Source organism: Lepisosteus oculatus, chromosome 3 (genome assembly GCF_040954835.1).
Source record: "Lepisosteus oculatus isolate fLepOcu1 chromosome 3, fLepOcu1.hap2, whole genome shotgun sequence".
Taxonomy (NCBI): domain Eukaryota; kingdom Metazoa; phylum Chordata; class Actinopteri; order Semionotiformes; family Lepisosteidae; genus Lepisosteus; species Lepisosteus oculatus.
This window is the reverse complement of record NC_090698.1, coordinates 1583919-1602708: the sequence shown is the minus strand read 5'-3', so window position 1 is coordinate 1602708 and position 18790 is coordinate 1583919. Positions and strand designations below refer to the sequence as shown.

The 18790-nt window shown below is 49.0% G+C and overlaps 1 protein-coding gene and 1 long non-coding RNA gene across 8 annotated transcripts in view; both read left to right on the top strand.

Moving 5' to 3' along the window:
* The first annotated feature begins 342 nt into the window (after positions 1 to 342).
* Positions 343 to 8794, top strand: LOC107076660 (uncharacterized). The gene is made up of 3 exons (XR_001477844.2): positions 343 to 1166; positions 2606 to 2747; positions 6246 to 8794. It is a non-coding gene; the product is annotated as an uncharacterized lncRNA (long non-coding RNA).
* Positions 8795 to 16646: 7852 nt separating this feature from the next.
* gpr4 (G protein-coupled receptor 4) overlaps positions 16647 to 18790 on the top strand; it is a 34179-nt gene continuing 32035 nt past the window's right edge. For 5 of the 7 annotated variants that reach the window (XM_015341085.2, XM_015341090.2, XM_069187725.1 and 2 more), the window contains exon 1: positions 16647 to 16966. The gene's annotated coding sequence lies outside the window, so the exon portion shown is untranslated. The other 2 variants (XM_015341086.2, XM_015341088.2) reach the window with 1 other exon arrangement.

Genomic DNA, 18790 nt, shown 5'->3' with positions numbered 1-18790 from the left:
TCCTGCTGTCTGCGCTGCCAGGATCATGCAGAGGTTTTGGCTGTAGCTGTAGATTATGGTTCAAGCACTGTTAGCAGGAGGTAGGTGTATTTACTGTGCACAAGATTTTCTTCCTGGGTAACAGGAAAGCCCCAGGATTTCTAGGAGCTGTAGAAGTTGTGGAAGTTGAGCTTTCCGTTAAGAGGTGGGAAGGAGATGATAACATTTTGTGGACTGGATATTTTTTCCATCTGCAAATGTAGAGCTAAAAAAACTGCCTTCAAAATCAGAGGCTTGAGGAAAAGCAAAATGAAGAAAAACAGCACCAGGCAACTGTCATTTCTCTTAAAACAAAGCTCATCTTTTTCAGTGCTGTGTTTTTGGAAACCTTCGGAAACTTCATCTTCTTAACCTTCGAAGCAATTCTGTAATTAAAAAAACAACTCTTCAGCTGGATATTTTCAGACACTTGTTACTGTTCTAGTTGCACATCTGCAAATCTGGGCGAGACCCAGAAGTTCTGCAGGAGTCGGGCCTGAGCAGTCCTTCAGGTCCCCTGCAGGTGCCCCATCGTGTCGCTCCGATCCGCCTCCCGGCTGCCGCCCTGCAGTTACGGCCAGGCACCACGGGGGAGGGTGGATGAGATTGCGCAGTTCCTGGTCAGGAACCCCCCGTCCAAATAGGTCACTCTGCACAAAGAGCACAGTTCTTGGGAGAGAATTTAGATTTGACCCATTGCCCTAGACATACCATATTCATTCCCTGCAGAATCCTTAAAAAATATGCAGAATGAAAGTTGGATGCGAGGGCCGTGTGTAAGTTTGTGTCAGTATTTTCTGCTACAGAAGCCCGGATCAGGAGAGTTGAGAAGTGTGTGAAAAAACCTCCCCGTGCCGGAGCCAGTGAGTTACTCCTCCATCGGCACTACAGGCTTCATCGCCCCGACAGTGAGACCCGTGAGATGGGCCTGTCTAAGAGGTGGTTGTGCTTTCAATTCTTCCAGGACCACTGGGCTCCATGAGTCTGCTGGCCGCGATGACCACTGGGCTCCATGAGTCCGCTGGCCACGATGGCCATGATGACAACTGGGCTCTGTGAGTCCGCTGGCCGTGATGACCAAGTTTTGTCATTTAGATATCTTTAACTTGCTGTGATCAGGATCTTCAAAAATGTGATCACAGTTCAAGGTAAAGTATACTACACAAGAGCAGCCAGTCTGATTGATTTATCATGAGGTGTTCCTCTGTTCACCTCCATAAAACCAAAAGGTTGCTTCTGTACTTCTGTGCTAAAAACTGTGTAAGTAGTAAGAGTATCACGACCACCTTTGTGAAGCAGCCATCACGTTAGTAATATTGCTGCTGTTATAATTATTTTATTTTGATATTTACAGTGCTTAGTTTCAGCTCTCCAGCCTGTTTAGAAAATGCACTGTTTTTTCCTATTGAGAGAAAAAGAATGCATATGACAACGCAGAAACGTAGCTCAAAATGGATGTTTACATGGCTGGAGCAACATCTAGGATGATCCTGCAATAAAACCCAAGAGCGTGTTTTACTTCTGTCTGATTGCCAGTGCTCTGAAGCCAGTGAGTGTCATTGCAACTGAGCGGGCTGTGCAACAGGCACTTAGTTAATTACTCGGGACGGGGCTCTAATCAATTATCATGATGATGTTGGATAATTGTTTTGTAATGATTTGTTACCTGTCAAGAAAGTACTGCATGTAAAATGTCTGTTCTTAGGTTGAAAAGCAAACTTGCCAATGCAGTGCTAATGGTATGTTTGCACTGAAAGAGGGCAATTAAGTAAAAAGCATCTCCGTCCAGCTGGCACAATGCTGTTTCTCCATGTTGCTGCAGTAATGGCACAGCAGCTAGTGGGATGACCCGTTTACTCCAGCTGGGCCTTGGGAAGAGCACAATTGTTGTCTTCGAGGCCATTGTACTGCGGCCCGGTTTTAACAAGGAATACACTGGAGAGAATTTGCCGAACCTGAACAATTCAGACAAAAACTCTGACTTCTCCTGATAATCGATAGCTGTAGCCCTCAGGCTGGAGGATTCCTTGTTCTTCCTGAGGGCTACAGCTGGAGTCCAGGCTGACTGTCAGAGTGACACTCCCTTCCTTTCAGACCCCTGGCACGCCTCTGCCGCCCAGCTGCCCCAGTCCGCTCGGCACAGCTCGCCAGGCTCCGGCCCCCGTCGTTGGCGCCGGTGCTGGTGGCCTGCAGTCGTTTCCAGTCGATCACGGGAAGAGCTCGCTGTGTCACCTGTAAGGTTGTTTTCACCCTACAGGTGACTCAGCGAGATCAAGATAGAGCTCAGTGCACAGGCCCTGCACTTGTGCATACTTCATCTTGGCAAGTCTGGAGACGCATCTTTAACCCTCTCTTCTTCCTCTCTGTTGAAGGACCTGCTTGCATCTGCAACAAACACGTCACGCCGAATCGTGCTTTAATAAGAATATCTAAATCTGCACTTTCTTTTCACCATCCTTGTGTATAAGCTGCCACTGAAGAAGGCAATTTTGCTCTCTTGGATTTTTATCAATATGTTTTGTCTTGATGGTTTTGCAGAAGAAAGACTTGTCTGATCTATTAATTCTTGGGATTATTCTCGCTTCAGGGTTGCATTGCAGAAGAGACCCCATCCGGAGGAATTTGGTGAGGATTATAATGGAGCTGGTCATTTATGGGATGCACAGATGCCAGCAGCCCTGATATCATTAGCTTTGAATGGGCATTGATTGTGGAGATAACTCAAACAGGTTTGTTAAAGGCAGTATTAGTGTAAATCCAGGATGAACTGACTTGAAACCTTCACCCCATGTACATTTTTTTTAAAAATTACAACACATAAGGCCAGTGTGCACTTCTCTTAGCTCATCTATAAAGAGGAAGTGCACATCTTGGTTAATTGGTTGCCAAGCAACAATGCGAGATGTGGTGGTGTTTTTAGGCTCAGGAGTGTGGGAACATTCATTTTGAGCCTTTAGTTTAGTCATCCCCAGGCAAGAGAAAACAATGTTGACTGGATCAGGAAATAAAAAGGTTTTTAATTTCTTAAATGGCATTAGACTGACAGCAAGTTTCAAACAGCTGGTATTTGCCAACTTGCAATGTTTTGCTGACCATTTTAGTCCAGGGTGCCTCAAAATAGCAAAATAGACATTTTCAAAATAATATTTTTTTCCGTGTTCGTTTGCTAAGCGATTGCCTTCTGGGGTGCATTTCTGAACTGAGATTGACAGATATTTCTGGTGTGCTTTTCACTATCTGCATTTGTTGACAAAGTTTTTATGATCTCAAAAGTCAGGACGGAGTGATTAATGACACATGTCGTTTTCTTTTATGCTGGAATCAAAATAAGAGCTCCATAATGAAAATGAAGGCAATTCATGGAAAAAGAAACAATCCCAAGCAGGCTTTCCTGCGAGGGGCCTGTGTTTTGTCTCAATGACAGAATTGCTTCAGTCTCTTTTTTTCTGTCGTTTAACAAAACCATGGAAACAGGCGGCTTTTTTTCCCACAACCAAAGACCTGTGCCGTTGCTGTCAAATCCAGAAAAGCAGCTGGGCCAGGGATGTCTGAAATAGGACATTCTCTTTACTCCGAAGTTTAATCAGCTGACCCTGGATTTTGTGTCTTGTCCTTGTTGTCCTCTGCGTGCAATGCCGTGACGTCTCTGCTGTGAGAAAGGGAATAAAAAAACTGATGTTGCTCCTGTTCTACTCCTATTGTCACAGCCTTCCCTGCTGCTGTTCCGTTAGAGCTGAGCTCTCTGCCTTGTTCTGCTGCAATCAGGGCCCTGGGATCAGTTTATTCAGTGCTGTGTCAGTCGAGAACAAGATGTTCTTGATAGGAAGCCCGAGCTGTGAGAAAGCAGGGGCTTGTTTGGAAAAAAACCAGGGAGAACCACAGATGTAGCCTATATATCCGCTCTGCTTGCCATTATAGATGCCACCACACGTGCAGGGCAAGAATAGATCTGCTTGTTTTTTTACCTCCTTCATTTTTCCTTTATCATATCATTTGCGTTTATAATATTTACATTGGCTTGTCATCACCTCCCTCTAACTCATCCTGATCGCTGGCGTATGAAAACGACCGCCTCCAGAGAAAATAGAACCTGTTCAGTTTTCCCACAGCGGCTCTCCACCCGTGTGCACATACAAGCCTTCTTGGAAATCCCCAGGAGCCAAGACAGCAGCTCCTGCCTGGTTTGTGGCTGCTCTGGTCTGTGCTTGGTGTTGTGCTGCACAAATGTCATTCCTGTCAATGGCTGCAGGGTGTGAACATGGAAAGTTTTATTTTTTGATTGAATGATGCGCCTCTTATTACTAACAATAGTGAAGTTGGGCTCAGGGAGTCTTGATCAGAAGCCACGTATTTTGGATTCTGTTTTTAGTCGAGGTCACTTTGTAGGGGACCGAAATTGGATTTCTCGCCCCGGTTGGGATTTGAATCGGACGTGGCCAGACGGACTGTAGGCGAAATGTAGTGTTTATTTGTCTGGTTTAAATGGGGGGTAAACTAGCAGAGAAAGCCTGCCCTTTTGTTTATTGTGAAGGAAGAAACATTCAGTTTATTGGCCCTTTGTGAAATCCGCCACCTGCTCTTACTGCCCTTAAAGCAAATTTCAACATGTTGTGCATGGCACTAAGCTAGTTTATGGGGTTATGAATCACATTGGACTACATTGTCTCTTTCGGCAGTTGCCGGGTTAAAGTTATTATAGTTTTAACTAGCCTTATATTGCTTACCTATAAGTGTGTGTCTGCTGAGTTAGGGGCATAAAGGTTCCACACAAGAGCCATCCAAATGTAATCTGAACTGGGACTGGGACTGGGGAGCTTTGCATGCTTCAAAACCCATATGATCTGAACATTTACAGAAGACTTGACTATTAACCTTAGTTTCTATATGTATGGTTTATATGTGTATAGGCAAAATGAGTAAACACCGTGCTTGCAATAAAACGGCCACTGTGGGACAATTCTCTCTTCATTTCCACTGTTGTTCCATTCTTGGTTTGCTTCCTTGTCTTACGTCAGGCAGTCAGGATCTGGCAACATTAGACAGGTAGAAATCTGAGTTTATCTCTTGCCTCTGGGGGCGACTGGCACTGGCAGAGAGCTCATGTCACTGCGCACAGGAGAGACAGGAAGTGGTCAGATTGCAGGGGTGTAGGGGAGCTCGCCTGTGGGTTTTTTCAGGGCAGGCAGCCTCTGGCTGTGATGATTTTTTCATTGCAAAATATGCTGCATTTTTTTCACAGCTTGTACCCACAAACAAAAAACACATGTTTTTGCTGCTTCCTCCTGGCCGTTAAGAAGAATTTCTTAGGTTAAGATACAGACTCTGCAGATCTCTGCAGATCAGACACAAAAAGGCTTATTCCTGGAGGGATGCCAGTCCAATGCAGGGCACACATGTAAGCACAGAGAGACACCGATTAACCTAGCTATGGGAATGTGGGATTCAGAGCATTTGGAGAAACCCCAAATGCACACCTGTAGAACTAGCAAACTCCACACAGATGGTGCTCTACTTCAGAATCGAATTCAGGACACAATGACATGCTTCTTTATGCTGGGCATGGCATTTACAGAATCCTTTTTTTAAAGATGATACATGTAAAAATGCATTAAAAATTGTATTTTTTTTAAAAACTGAAAGCTACAGTAGATTTCTCTCTCAACCTGGGAGGTTTGTAGAGTTGTTTTTTAAAGGGCATTTTATATCCTTCAAAGTTTGCTGTTCTCACAGGACTAGATAACTCTCGTAGAAATAAATGACCAGAAGAGACATGTCTGTCACAAAACAGATTTAATACAGCACCATTTGAAACTGCTCACCTGGCATTCATTTCTACGAGTAGCGTAATGCTAGGCCTTCCTTCCCAGAGGCAGCTGCTCTCTCTTCAAGCTGCAGGCTGGAAACAGGCTCCAGGCTTCGTTTCAAAACAAGTCAAGCTTTTCCGCAAATGATTAAGTGTCGAGCTTAAACCCCGACCCTGGAGGGGATCGGTGTCAGCGCGCACCTCTCTGGGCGGACGGAGGCGATGCCATTAAGATAATGTGAAGATAATTTATGATGTCACTGCTGGTTTAAAGGCCATTACTCTGCACAGCTGGAGCGCTGGTGTAATCGAACTGGCAGGCAGATCCATCACCCAGGCCCTGCCAGGAGATGCTGCGGGGCTTTGGAAATCATGTTACTGTGTAATGGAGAAAGAAAAAGATGCTTCTTTATTTCCTCCGCAGGTGGTGCCTGGGTGTTGATGGCTGTTGAGTATCAGTGAGGATCATGGCTGACAGACGGTATTTCCGTCAGTGCTACAGACACCCAGCGACCACGCTCCCAGCCATCTGCGCTGGCAGGCCTTTCGCCTCTGGAGCGCTCGAGAGCCACTGAATACTCACTCTTGGCTCGGGGATCCTTATTATGAGGCTGTCAGACAAGCCAGGAAACTTTTCTCCTCTTAAAAAGTATCTTGACGCTGGAGCTCAGGTAAAAAGCACAGACTGCAAGGAAATGAAACAGCTGGAAGTCTCTGTTGCCCCGTGACTGACGTCTGGCTCCTGTGCCTGGGCAGAGAGAAGCAGAGACTGTCCTCCCTTGATCCCCACTGCACATTCTGCGTCACGATTTTCTTTCCTTTTCTTTGCTATCATTTGCTGTTTTGGGCAGTGGAGGGGTGTTGGGCAGGGGGGTCTCCCCAAAATAAAGGCAGTTTGCCAGGTAGCCCTGCACTACAGTGCCGGTGCCAGGCCTGTGCTGGGTGTGTACTGCAAGCTGCAGTTGGCCTGGCAGGAGGATGTGACACACCACAGGCTAGCGTCCCACACACCTGGCACGCAGAAACAGACCTGAGGAAGCCAGGCCTCGTTGGCTTCCTGCAACCACAGTCACGCAGATCAGCGAGGGAACAGGTTTGCTTTGCAACAGATTATTGTCTTCAAAAGCATCCATGTGTCCACTTAGATCAAAAAAGAGGCATAAGGCTTTGTGATGTGCACAAAAGGTTTAAATTTTTAATTGAAAACCATGCTTTGGAACCTCTTCAGTCCTTTGTGTCCCCACAATTGTTCTCTTCTCATTTAAGCTCTTTCATTTTCGGTTAACTCTGCGGTTCAGTCCTGGGATTCGAGAATACTCCTAACAGAGAGGCAGTTCACCTCCAGCAGTGACTGCAGCAGGAGCGTGTTGCAGAATCATTTCTACCGAAGGTTCACATCTTCTGGATGACTAGTGGAAGACTAATGCATGTGTCTTTGAAGTTATGGGACCAAAAACAGTAGATTCAGTTCTGAGATATGGGGAACAGCTTAGTATCTTATTGTGGCCAAGATTGCTATTCCTGTTTGGGCTGTTTAATTTTTGCCAACTATTCCCTGTGAACCCCTTGGGGGCTGTCTGAATTGACACATTAGACAGGTCAGCTGTTGCCTTAAGTAAAGCGCTTGAGGAACATGCACCCACATTCGTGCCACTTGTGAGACTGCTTAGATCAGCCTTCTTTCACAGCATGTGCAGTGTACAACATGCTTAGAAAAAAAGCCCAGTCTGCTACCTCTTCACACTGCTTGGGAGTCACGGGGGAGCTTGCCTGTTCCCACGACTTGGGACAGAATGGTTCACTGTGGATCACTGATTAGTCACTATGGAACAAAACATTGTTTAATATTTTGATAGAAAAGTGTGTGTGTGTGTATATATACATTTCTTTTTCATTATTTGTTTGAATGAGGTCCTTAAGCGTGGAGATCTACAGTAAGCCAGGACGAATCAAAATAAGACTACCGTACTTAAAAACATCAGCTGCATTAGCTTATTTATTTGCCTGAAAACGTCAGATAAACGCTGCCTGGAACATGAGCTCAGGAAGCCATAGGATATCACCACTGTCTAAAGTGTGCCGAGAAGTCACTCTGAAGCCCTGCCTGGAGAAACGTATCGTCCTCACAGAGATACAGTGAAAAGAAGCCACAAAACACAGAAGCACAGCAAATTTTCTAACCGCTTGTTCCAATTTGGAGGTGGAGCCTAGCTGAGCAAACAACAGACACAAGGCAGGGTATGCCCTGGACATGACAGCAGGCCATTGTAGGGCAGACACAGAAGCAAACACACACACTCACAGCAGGGCCAATTCTCCCAGAAGCCAAGAGCCCCGAAAGGGAACCCACATGAACATGGGGAGAACATACAAACGCCACACAGACAGCACCCCAGGAACTCAACCCAGGGCCCCAGAGCTGCAAGGCAGCAATGCTGAACACTGCGCCCCCATGCAAGCCCCTCGGAGGGCTCACTAGTGAATAGTTGGCGAGAAAGAGTTAGAAACCTGCTCTTCCCGTGCGTGAGACACGCTGTTTGTGTGTACGTACTGGAAGGTAAACAAGGTGCCTGGTTCAGAGAGAGAAAATTCAGGTGTTTATGTTTTCTGGTGTTATGCACTTTGAAACATATATAAACCAACAAGAGTGACTCGGTCAGATCACTACCCAGTGCGTGAGCTGCTGTGTGAGATGGTCTTTCTTGCCTGGCCCTGCGGATTGTAAAAACAAAAGGCAATTATGTGATACGGTGTAGCCGAGTTGTAGAAGCACAAGCTAGTAAGAACTCGAAAGTGTTCAAGATCAGCGGCAGTTTTACATCTGCTGCATCGCAGACATTTAAAACAGGGGATCAGATACCAACAACATTTCACAATGTTTGCAAAATACTTACCTGTTAAAAACAAAGCAGCATTTTTATTTTGAAATGGTATTTTCAGTTTACCTATATTGCATGCCATGTTGTGGAAATATAAAACTCTGTACATATTCCTTTTTAAAAGCTGTAATAAAATATTCTAAATGAATACAACAGCTCGATTGATTTGGGGAGGGGGGGGATTTCAACATGCAGTGTGATCTGCTCCCAAAGGCTGCAGCTTCAAAAGGGAAGATGGATCTGAAACCTGAACTCTGCTTGGACGACCGGAGTGAGGAACCGGTGTAGCACAGGCCTCTGATGTATCAGGGTCACAGCCCTTAGAGAGCAGTCATAGGAACACAAGGGAACAAGTAAGAGGTTTATTCCCTGCTGAAAAGAGAAGAAAGAAAAAACAATGTTTCGGCCGTGGAGTCTTCTTCAGGTGTCAAAGGTGTTTAAAGTAATATAGTAACACAAGGACATGCAGGAGTTGATGTGCAGATCCTCTGACAATCACTGCTCTGTACACGCTCATCTGGTTGTCACATGCACATTCTTTTAAAGAGACAGAGTTCCATCTTGTCTTCTTGCCCTCATCCTCTTTGGCTTCATTGGGGAGCTCGAATGTTTGCGAGCGGTGCAGACTGCGCACACTGTGAATCATGCCTCCCCTGGAGACACAGTGTGTTCACGCACATGAAGGCAGCGCATCAGGCTTGTCTGGAGATTGTTCGCAGCCCTCGTAATGGAATGGTGGCGTAGGGCTCCCGGTTCTTCCAGCACAGCCCACAGACCTCCTCATCATCGCTGGAATTCCGACCTTGGAGAGTCTCCTGGGTTGGGCCAAACTGATGACAGTCCCGACAGCACGCAATTCGGAGCAGGCATAGCAGCACAGGCATGGCTCAGGAATAACCAAACATCGAAAAATGACTCGCTTTCCCCACCTGCAACGTGCATTTGCTGGGTAATTCACACCTTCGCTTCCCAGCTACTCTCAGCACACGTGTATATATCTTTTTCCATACAGACAGTATGCATGGTCCTGCACTCTGACCTTAAACCACCGTGGGTACATTATCAGGCTTCACAGAATGCTGTCTGGAACCAGGAAGAAAATTCCTAGCCATCAAAGCCAGCTGGATCTCTCCCAGAGCCTGGAGCAGGAGCATCTGCCAACTCGGAACGTGTGTAACCAGCAGTTAGCAGGCAAAACAATTTCTGTAGTACGCTTCTGTGTGGGAGAAAAGGCAGAGGCGTGGATAGCTGATTACTGAATAAGGCTGGGTTTTTCCTTTTTTACCAACCTGGCCCATCTGCTGTATTGTTTAAAAAAATCTGTGCAGGATGTTTAGGAAAATGACCACTTCCTGTCTTAGGCTGTCATAGAATTCCATTTCAGCTTACCGTTATTAAAGGAATTCTTCCCCAGAACTTCCAGTACGTAAAAGTCATCATCTGAATCACCAGTCAGGAGCTGTAATATTTTATTACAACTCATTTAGACAAAGGGTAAATGTTTAACACACTGACAACCCTCTTTAACATCATGATTGTTATTTTACAAGTTATTTGCACTTCTTAAAATAATAAAAGGTTTGTGCACAGGTGATCTGTGTGGATAACAACAGGAGAGGGGCCATAATGACCGCCTTGCTTGCTACTGGTAACTTATTAATCCAAGGATCTCTCCTCCATGGCCAATTCTTGAAAGACCTGGTTGCATCAGCTGCCACAGCTTGACATGGAGGCTTCTTGCTGACAACCACCAGCCCTGGTGTAAAACACGCCTCTTGCTCCCAGTCATCAACATTCTAACTCTTACCTTCCATGTGTGTCCTTGGGTCCTAATAGGGTTTTTAATGGGTTATTTGTCTTAGAAAGGCAAAACAAGTACGACCTGACAGTTGCGTTTTTTTTTGTCGGAACAGTTCACCTCGACACTAGATCCGAGGTGCCAAGTAATTGTAATCATTGTGCGCACAATAAGACACGAAACAGGCCTCAGAGCAGCTCTTTTGATTTTCAATTCCGTTGTATTTCCTCAGTGTTTCTGGGCAGTCGCTTCTAATTTTGGACCCAGCCTGCCTCAAGCACCTCTTCCTCACATTATCTCCGGCATTCTCCTCTGCAAAACTGACATATTCCGTACGTCACAAGATGACACCACAGTAGACTCTGATCCCTAATTCATCCCATCTCAGACCAGGAATTAGTGCAGAGTGACAGCAAGCGAACTGAGAGCACAGTGTGGTTTTCAAGACCTGCTTATTTTCAGGTGAACTCGTTTTGTGTAACAATAACTTACACAGTTAGCGAGGCCACTGCGACACACTTGATTAAACATTCCTTGTGTCCAATTGCTCCCTGCCCGTGTTTTTTAAAAACTTTTTCACTAAGGGAATAGTTTCAGTTTGCAGCAGGACAAGTGACTTGGGTTTTGAACAACATGTAGCACAACACTGATCAAATTCTGTGTATTCCTGCCTCAAGATTGTCTGTTTGTAAAGATAGAAAATAAGTGAGGTCCTAATATTATTTAGGATTAGCAGTCTGCCGAGGTCTCAGTAAGGATGAGCAGGGAATACCTGAGTGTCAGGGAAAACCACTCCAAGCACCCGGGTTAGGAATCCCAGGGCTCGTGTTGGCAGTGTGTTTTGTAGTTTTTGCTCAACGAGTTCTTACTAAGTTGCTCTATGCCCAGAACTCAGAGCTGCTTGCCTCTGAACTGAAACTAAACTGCAGGAGCAAATATAAACTGTTTCAGCTTCCTTGCACTGTCACCTTGTGGAATTCAGAATATTTAAAATACTGCTGCTCATTCTAAGAGCTTAGAGCTTGCATGGTTTGGCTCCTGACTGCATCAGGGACCTGTTTAATCCCTCCACACCTACACATTCGCTGTTCTGGTGCTCTATGGTGGTGGAATGATCCTCCTGCCCATCTTAGGGCTTCAGTTAGCACTTTATTGCTCATTACTGTTAATTTATTCGGCTGATGCTCCAATCCAAGGCGTGGATTTACAGTATGCATGTGGCTATTGTACTGGAGCCATTCTGGAGATCTGGGATCTCAAACCACAACAATCCACGCATTCTCTAATAATAATTTTTAATATCCTGTCATACAACTGACTTCTGTACTTACCATACAGCTATATACTCCTGTGCAGTTTTTATTCAGGTATCCATTTTAGCAGCCTCTTCAATCTTAGAGCACTGCAGTGGGCTGGCATTGGGCACAAGGTAGGACTCCAGTCCATTGCACACATACACACACGCACACACGCGCACACGCACACACGCACACACGCACACACACACCCACCTCACATCCTGGACAGCATTCCTTTGGACAGTGGAAGGAAACTGGAGCCACTACCTTTTCATTCCGTTTGCCGTTTGCATTCGCTTTGTTTGATTGTAAAGTGTCATGAAGACCACTATACAATATAAAATAAAGAGGATCATTATGAGACAAAAGTTTGCAATTTAGTTTCAAAGGAATACAGCCAGTGTTAAGGCTCAGCTGTCTCTGGGAGAAGGGTGCTCTAAGTCCACGTATGGAGAACTGCACGCTGCAGTTTTTCTACTCTAATCCTTCATCTATAGATAGGTGAAATAGGCAATTGTGATACCTTGTGTTTACAAGTGTTTAAAATCTGAAATCAAGGACTTGTGGCAGGGGGTGTTCAAAGAAATGCAGACATTTTGGCGCTCTGCAAAGAGCACACAACTGCGCTGAGCTGCTACGTTTTCCTCAATGAGACAGGGTGAAAGGGCTCTGAAATCAATAAGCTATTAGCAAACATATGAGCAGGAGGAGACGAATGGCCTCATTTTGCTCAGGGCCTGTCTGAGGTTTGTTTCGTTGACAAGGGGAGTGAGGGGGGAACCATCTGCAAGGGTCTTCCTCGCTGCTGGGCAGGAGGCCGTTTCAGCGGACCAGTCTCAGAAGGAGGAGGAAGGTGAGAGGGGGGTCCGGGCCATCAGCCACCTGAAAGAGAAGAGAGGAAGGGGCATCAGACGATTTCATTTCTTCTGTATTTTTGCAACCTCATGAACGGTCATCGTGGGGGGCGAATCAAGTTTAATTTGATGAGCTGCTTAGACATGCACAACAAAATATAAAAACACACTCATGACCACTGCAATTCAGACGCTCCTGTCTCGCATAGCTCAACGTGTCACATGACCTGACTGGCTAGTACCAGGATTCGAAACTCTGGTGCAGAAGGCCTGAAGTCCAACTGTTCTTCTAGGATCATTTAAGTTGCCAGCAGCTTACATTCTGTGCAGAGACATCAAATTGGACCAATGGGATCCGTTTACCTAGGAGTTCTGCCGGATCCAGTGGAATTCCCGGCTCCTGCTCGCTGCCGGAACCGCGAGACGCTGTACCCAGCGAGCGCTCCGAGAACCCCGGACTGGCGGCCACAGCGTCCCCCCCGTCAGCTGTCCCCCATGCTCTCCTTTGGTGGCAGTTCTGCACTCCGGGGGGAAAGGGATTTTCTGTGCCCAGGTTCCCGGAGAGAGGAAATTCCTGAGCCGTCTCGGTTTATTTTAAGAGGACGGCAGAAGGACAGACTCGGGGAAATGACTCCCTGCTTTCCCGGACGGCCCCTGTGACAGCGTGTAAAGTCAGGGCCCTATCGGCCCTCCTCGGGCGACCGACCTCCCTTCCCGTCTCACCCCCCGGCTGTGGCTCGTGACTCCTGAGCCCTGAGGCCTGGACCCAGCCCCGGTCAGTTTCTCAGAGCGCCGGAACGGTCAGCGACAGACGCACGGCCTCCCGGCTCTGCGCCGCGAGCTGGGCCTGGAGCTGGGCCTGGAGCTGGGCCTGGAGCTGTCCGGAGCCCCGCAGGTCCTGCCTGTGCAGAGCTGCGCTGCTTCTTTTCGATTACCACGACATTTTTCTCCTTGACCTCTCGCCTCTTGAGAGCAGAGGCTGAAGCGCTTATTTACTTTTCTGCTTATTGTGTTCAGAAAAAAAAAAGATCTGGCTCATTTTTTCCATGAAGTTTACAGATGTTTTTTTCCCTAATGCTCAGATTAACTCTCCCTGAATTGCTGAACATTTTTTATAGCCGTTGCCTGGCAGCAGACGTGAAACAGATTTTTTTTGTTTGTCTTGCACCAACGTCTTTTCTTCTCTCCAGCAGCTGCTGACATGCCACCCTCAGAGTTGCTAATCTTTGCAGTGGCGTTCAACCTTCCTCCTCCAGTTAGCACCGAACACAGGGCGCAGGGCTGCCAGTCTGCCGGACCCAGCAATATTCACTGCCCTGCTCTGCCCGCTCAGACTCCTGGTTTCTGGCATTTTCCCAGTGAGGTGTGGGCTCGTTCCCTTCCCGGAACGAAACATGATGGATAGAAACTGTTCTTTGTACTCTTGGACTCCCTGCTTTTTGGCTCATCTTCCAAGATTTTTAAGGATTCAGTTCCATCTCTCCGTACTCTCCGCACTCCGTTAGCCAGGACTGGTCACACTGGGAATAGCCCCTTCGTATGAAATCCCACTCAATCCAGCTCCCCTTTGCTCTCACAATTTAGAGCAGCCAATCAATACTGATGTGCATGTCTTTGGTAGGTGGGAGAAAACTGGAGCCCCCAACACACACGAGAACGTGCAGACTCCACACGGACAGGTATGTGAGCCTGTCCCGTCTCACCCCGGATCGCCCCAGAAAGAGCACCAGAATTACCTTCACTGCATACGGTTCTGCCGCCACGATTTGCGACAGCGTCTTTCCCTCAGCGCTTGGCTCTCAGGGGTCCTGCCACGAGGTGCTGCGAACAGGGCAGAGAGGTGGGGGAGGGGTGACACTCCTGCTCCTGCAGCACCGCAGACAGAGACACTGCAGCACACAGCTGGACACGCTGCACCAGCGCTGCCACCTGAGCGCTGGGGGGTTCTCATCCGCTGCCTAATGGCTGGAACGGAGGTCACAGCGGGGCCTGCTAAGCCTATTTATTTAATGCACTTCCCTCACAACTGAAAATGATGCACAATGGAATTATCTCAATATCCCCGCGCTACCGAGACTCAATACGGTCAGGGCTAAAAGCATTTAGGCACCTCAGACTCAAAATAACCTTATTTGCTGCGGCCTGCAGGCTGGGCAGGCGCGACTGCGCAGAGCACCGCGGGGTGTCCAGTTTCAGCCTGCTCCCTGCGTGCCGAGCGCGGCGGCTCTCCCGCGACCTTCCCGAGCAGACCTGAAACTGGAACCCGGGGCCTCCGTCTCCCAGCCTGCGCGGCTTCAAGGGCGTCCGGGGGCCTCGCGGAGACGCAACAGCTTGGCCTTCTGCGCAGGTTCGAAAAGCCCAGTGTGTCCCGCATCAGTCCGACTCCTCCTCCTTCCAGGGGTGGGAACGGGGGGGAACATCGTCTCCGTAGCACCCCTGAAAAAAGTCTGGATGTACTGAGTGTGGGAAGCCACAGATCGAGGGTTTCTTGGGTCTTAGTCCCAAGGAGCACCTGGGTCATGTGGTTCCAGTTTCAGACCAATTTATGATAAACCAGTTTGGTGTATTTGGTTATTCCCATGAACGCATGTCTGTAACTCAAGACAATAAGAATTCAAGCTGCCCTCTGGTCACGCCAGAGCCCAGTGCTTACACCCGGCTGGTCTGGACTGGGCCACGCCCGGCCCCGGAGCTCGCAGGGGAAGAGGAGAGGAAACGAAATGCTGAAAGAATGAAATGCTGCACAAGGACACAAGAAAGACTAGAAACAAGAGGAGGCCACTCCATCCCTCCCGCCCCTGAGCCCAGGAGCTAGGAGCTAACCCAGTCGAGGGACACATGCAGCCAGGGTGTCAGCTTCAGCAGCCTGGCTGGGTAGCTTGTTCCACGCTCCCATCACCCTTAGCGTAAAGATTGAATTTTTTGGGGTCAGTCAGCGAAGCCTCGGAGGACAGCACCCCAGTGTCTGCGGCAGCCCGTCCCGCTACTGCTCTTCCTCACTGCCCGGTGCGACACCGAGGGCCCGCAGCGCCCGAGCCGCGCTCCTCCGCCGTACGTGCATGAGGGGCGAGTCCGTAACGAGCGAAGCCGTTTTTGATTCCTGCTTGTCGCTGGATACGCCGGGAGGGAACAAACGAGGGCAGAGCAGCAGAGCCCGGGAGTTGTTCCTTGTTCAGGGGTACAGTCTCCAGCGACACAGCCCAGCATCTGAGCAAGCGCGCCTGCATGCGGCTGCTTCCCCGAAACAGTCAGTAATAGCGGAAGCTCTCCCCTAAACCCGAGGCGGACAGCAGTATGGCAAACTAACCTCTACTCCGGAGAGGCTAAGATAACTAACACTAAGGAGGAAGAGCACAGGGATGTAATATTGAATCTATTCCGCGAGCGGTCGCCTGGGCGACGAGGAGCAGAAACTCCTGAAATCAGTGGAAATGAAAATTATATCAATTCGTTTTAACTTTCAGCCGGTGAAACTGATCGGTTCTCATTCCCCCCGCCTCGGGTGTGAGTGCTGATGGGGTGTCCCGGGACTGAGGGGTCCCTGAGCGAAATGGGTCTTCTTGCGCCTCAGAATTTGACCATCTTGGCTCCCCGGCTGGGTCTTGCAAGGCGAAGATCATTCAGAGAAGCGAATCTGAACTGTGCGCTGTTGAATTAGCAACTAGTCCATGACTTTCTTTGCTGAACATCACAAGAAGGGAAAACAATCCTTCAGAACGTTTTAGAACAGAACTCGTGAACTTGTCAGTGATAAGCGCGGTGTTTATCGCTATTATTGTCGTGATATCGGGTGATGACGACGGCGGTGTCTGTTTACTCGCTGGCTATTTCCAGCAGCTATGACACGTTTGAACACACCCGGATCGTCCCGGCCACCCGTCTGCCCCACAAGCCCTAGAGCTGCGTGTCGGCGGCGGAAGAGTTAAAAAAAAAACCCGTCCGAGTGAGAAGCAACACAGAGCAGAGCAAGTGCCATCTTCTAGGGGAGGGAGAGAGAGAGAGAGGAGGGGGAGGGAGAAGGGAGGGAGATAGGGTGCACGCTGCCGCCGGCTTCTTAATTTGGAGCGAAGACAACCTGACCCGTCTGTCTCCGGAGCAGCCGCGGAAGCAGAGCGCACAACGAGCCGGCCCCGCTTCCTCTGGCATCGCGTGAGAGCACCCGACAGCGGCTGGGGGGCCCCTGGACAGTACAGCCCTGCGGACGATGGGGCGCAGGGGTCTGCAGCGCCAGTAGCTGAACTTCCCCCCCCAACACACACACACACGTCTCTGGCGCCGCGCACGGGGCCGCGGGCGCGTGTCGGCTCCCAGCCCAGGTGAGTGTCGGGCGGGCGCGCGGCGCACACGCGCTGGCGCTCCGGGGTCCCGTCCGTGACCGTGACCGTGACCGTGTGCTCATTACTGTGCACGCCTGCGGGAGGAGAGTACAGGCGGGACGACGGCGGGGCGCTTCGGATGAAGAGTTTAGCACCTCTTCCCTCGCAGCCAGCGTCGGGGCGGCTGGACCTGCTCGGGCGAAGGCGCTTCTGTAAGTCTTGCGGGTTTATCGCGTTAACGCGGTCCTGTGTTTTTGAAGTACCAGCACCGTAAGCTGTTCGAGGTTTGTACCGGTCTGCGTTGTCCCGGGCGGATTCAAAGCGAAAGGGGCAACTTTTCTTCCCCCCCAAAGACTTAAAATAATAAGAGGAGTATGGCGAGGCGCGGTGATCGCGACAGATGTTTCACGTACTCCTGCCCCTCGGGCGAGGTAGCCTTCCTCGCTGGCCTGCCGAGGAGAAGGGAGGAGGAGGAGGGACCTCCATCGGTCCGCTCCCTACTCGCGTCTGACCGGTGTTGTATGAACCCCTTCAGCGTCTGACATGAAGTTTGAAAGTCATTCTGTTCACCCGCTCACAAACGAGCAGGTTGCCTGTCATATTCACTGTAAATAATTCATTACAGCCAGGGGGTTAGTGAGAGGCCAAGTGACTTTAACGCAGGTGAATGGTGTTCGCTTATTAATAAATACAGAAGACTGTGCCCCACCGGCTATGTCTCCGAGATGCCGGTCGTGGCGATACGCCAGGACTGTAATGATTTTGGTAATGAGAACTATTATTTGGCGAATGCCGCGCGGTAGTGGCGTATGTCGTTAATTGGGAGGGGTGACAGGTCGTCTCGAGATAATGGGCTTTCAACTGAAAAAACAAACACGAGCCGCCGGGCTCGTGGCGCACCCGCGCTCTGGTACATGTGCACGAGCCGTGTGAAATTACTGCCATAACACTCTTGCTGGCCGGATTCTCTGTCTCCTCTCTGAGATTTGCATTTTACTGCCCCCTTCATTTTAATAAGGCCTGATAAACGACCACGAGCGCAGCCGTAAATGAAAACTAGTGTTGTGTCCGCAATAAGTTTTTTTTTTGTGTGTTTCCTGAAAACCCCGAGGAGAACCTCCTGGTCCTGAAAGGGCTCTTTTCTTCTTGCAATTCTTTGCACGTATGTAGCGCCTTTCATGTCAAATGATCTCAAATCGCTTGATCTACGGAGCGGCAGCCTCCGAAGAATCTCACCTCATCACTATTGATCAGGGCAAGTTTTTCCACCGGAATGTTTCCGTGTCACGCACTTTTATAAAGCGCTGTGACGTCCCTTGTTCTCTGTCTTAAAGACACAGACTTTCTTCCCCCCCGTTCAAAAGCACACCTCCCTCAAAATGGACGTCCCGAGAGTGCACCTCAGAGGTGTGTGCTGGTCATCCGTGCAGCAGACGGGACGTGCTCTGCGGTCGTCTCCCTGCTGTCGCGGAGTTTTGGAGTCCGCTGGCTCTCCGGGCTGGGGGGGGGGGGAGGAGGAGTGTGAAGAAGGAGCTGCGGGAGAGGTGCAGAGGCAGGGCCTGGCCCTGGGCTCTCGGCCCTCTCGATGGGACCGTCCTGCATTGCAGGATGAGCATCAGTAATTGCAAGAGCCTGCGATGTGCAGGGGAAGGCCCTGTCACTGCACACTGGCCCGGCTCCAGGCTGCAGCCCCGCTGACCAGAACGGCAGTAACGCCGGTCTGATCGACAAACGCTTGACTTTTTTAATAGCATGTGGTTGAGTAGAAAATCTCAGTGTTGTGTAAACAGAAGGTGGGTGGGAGGAGGTCAGGTCGATGACGTA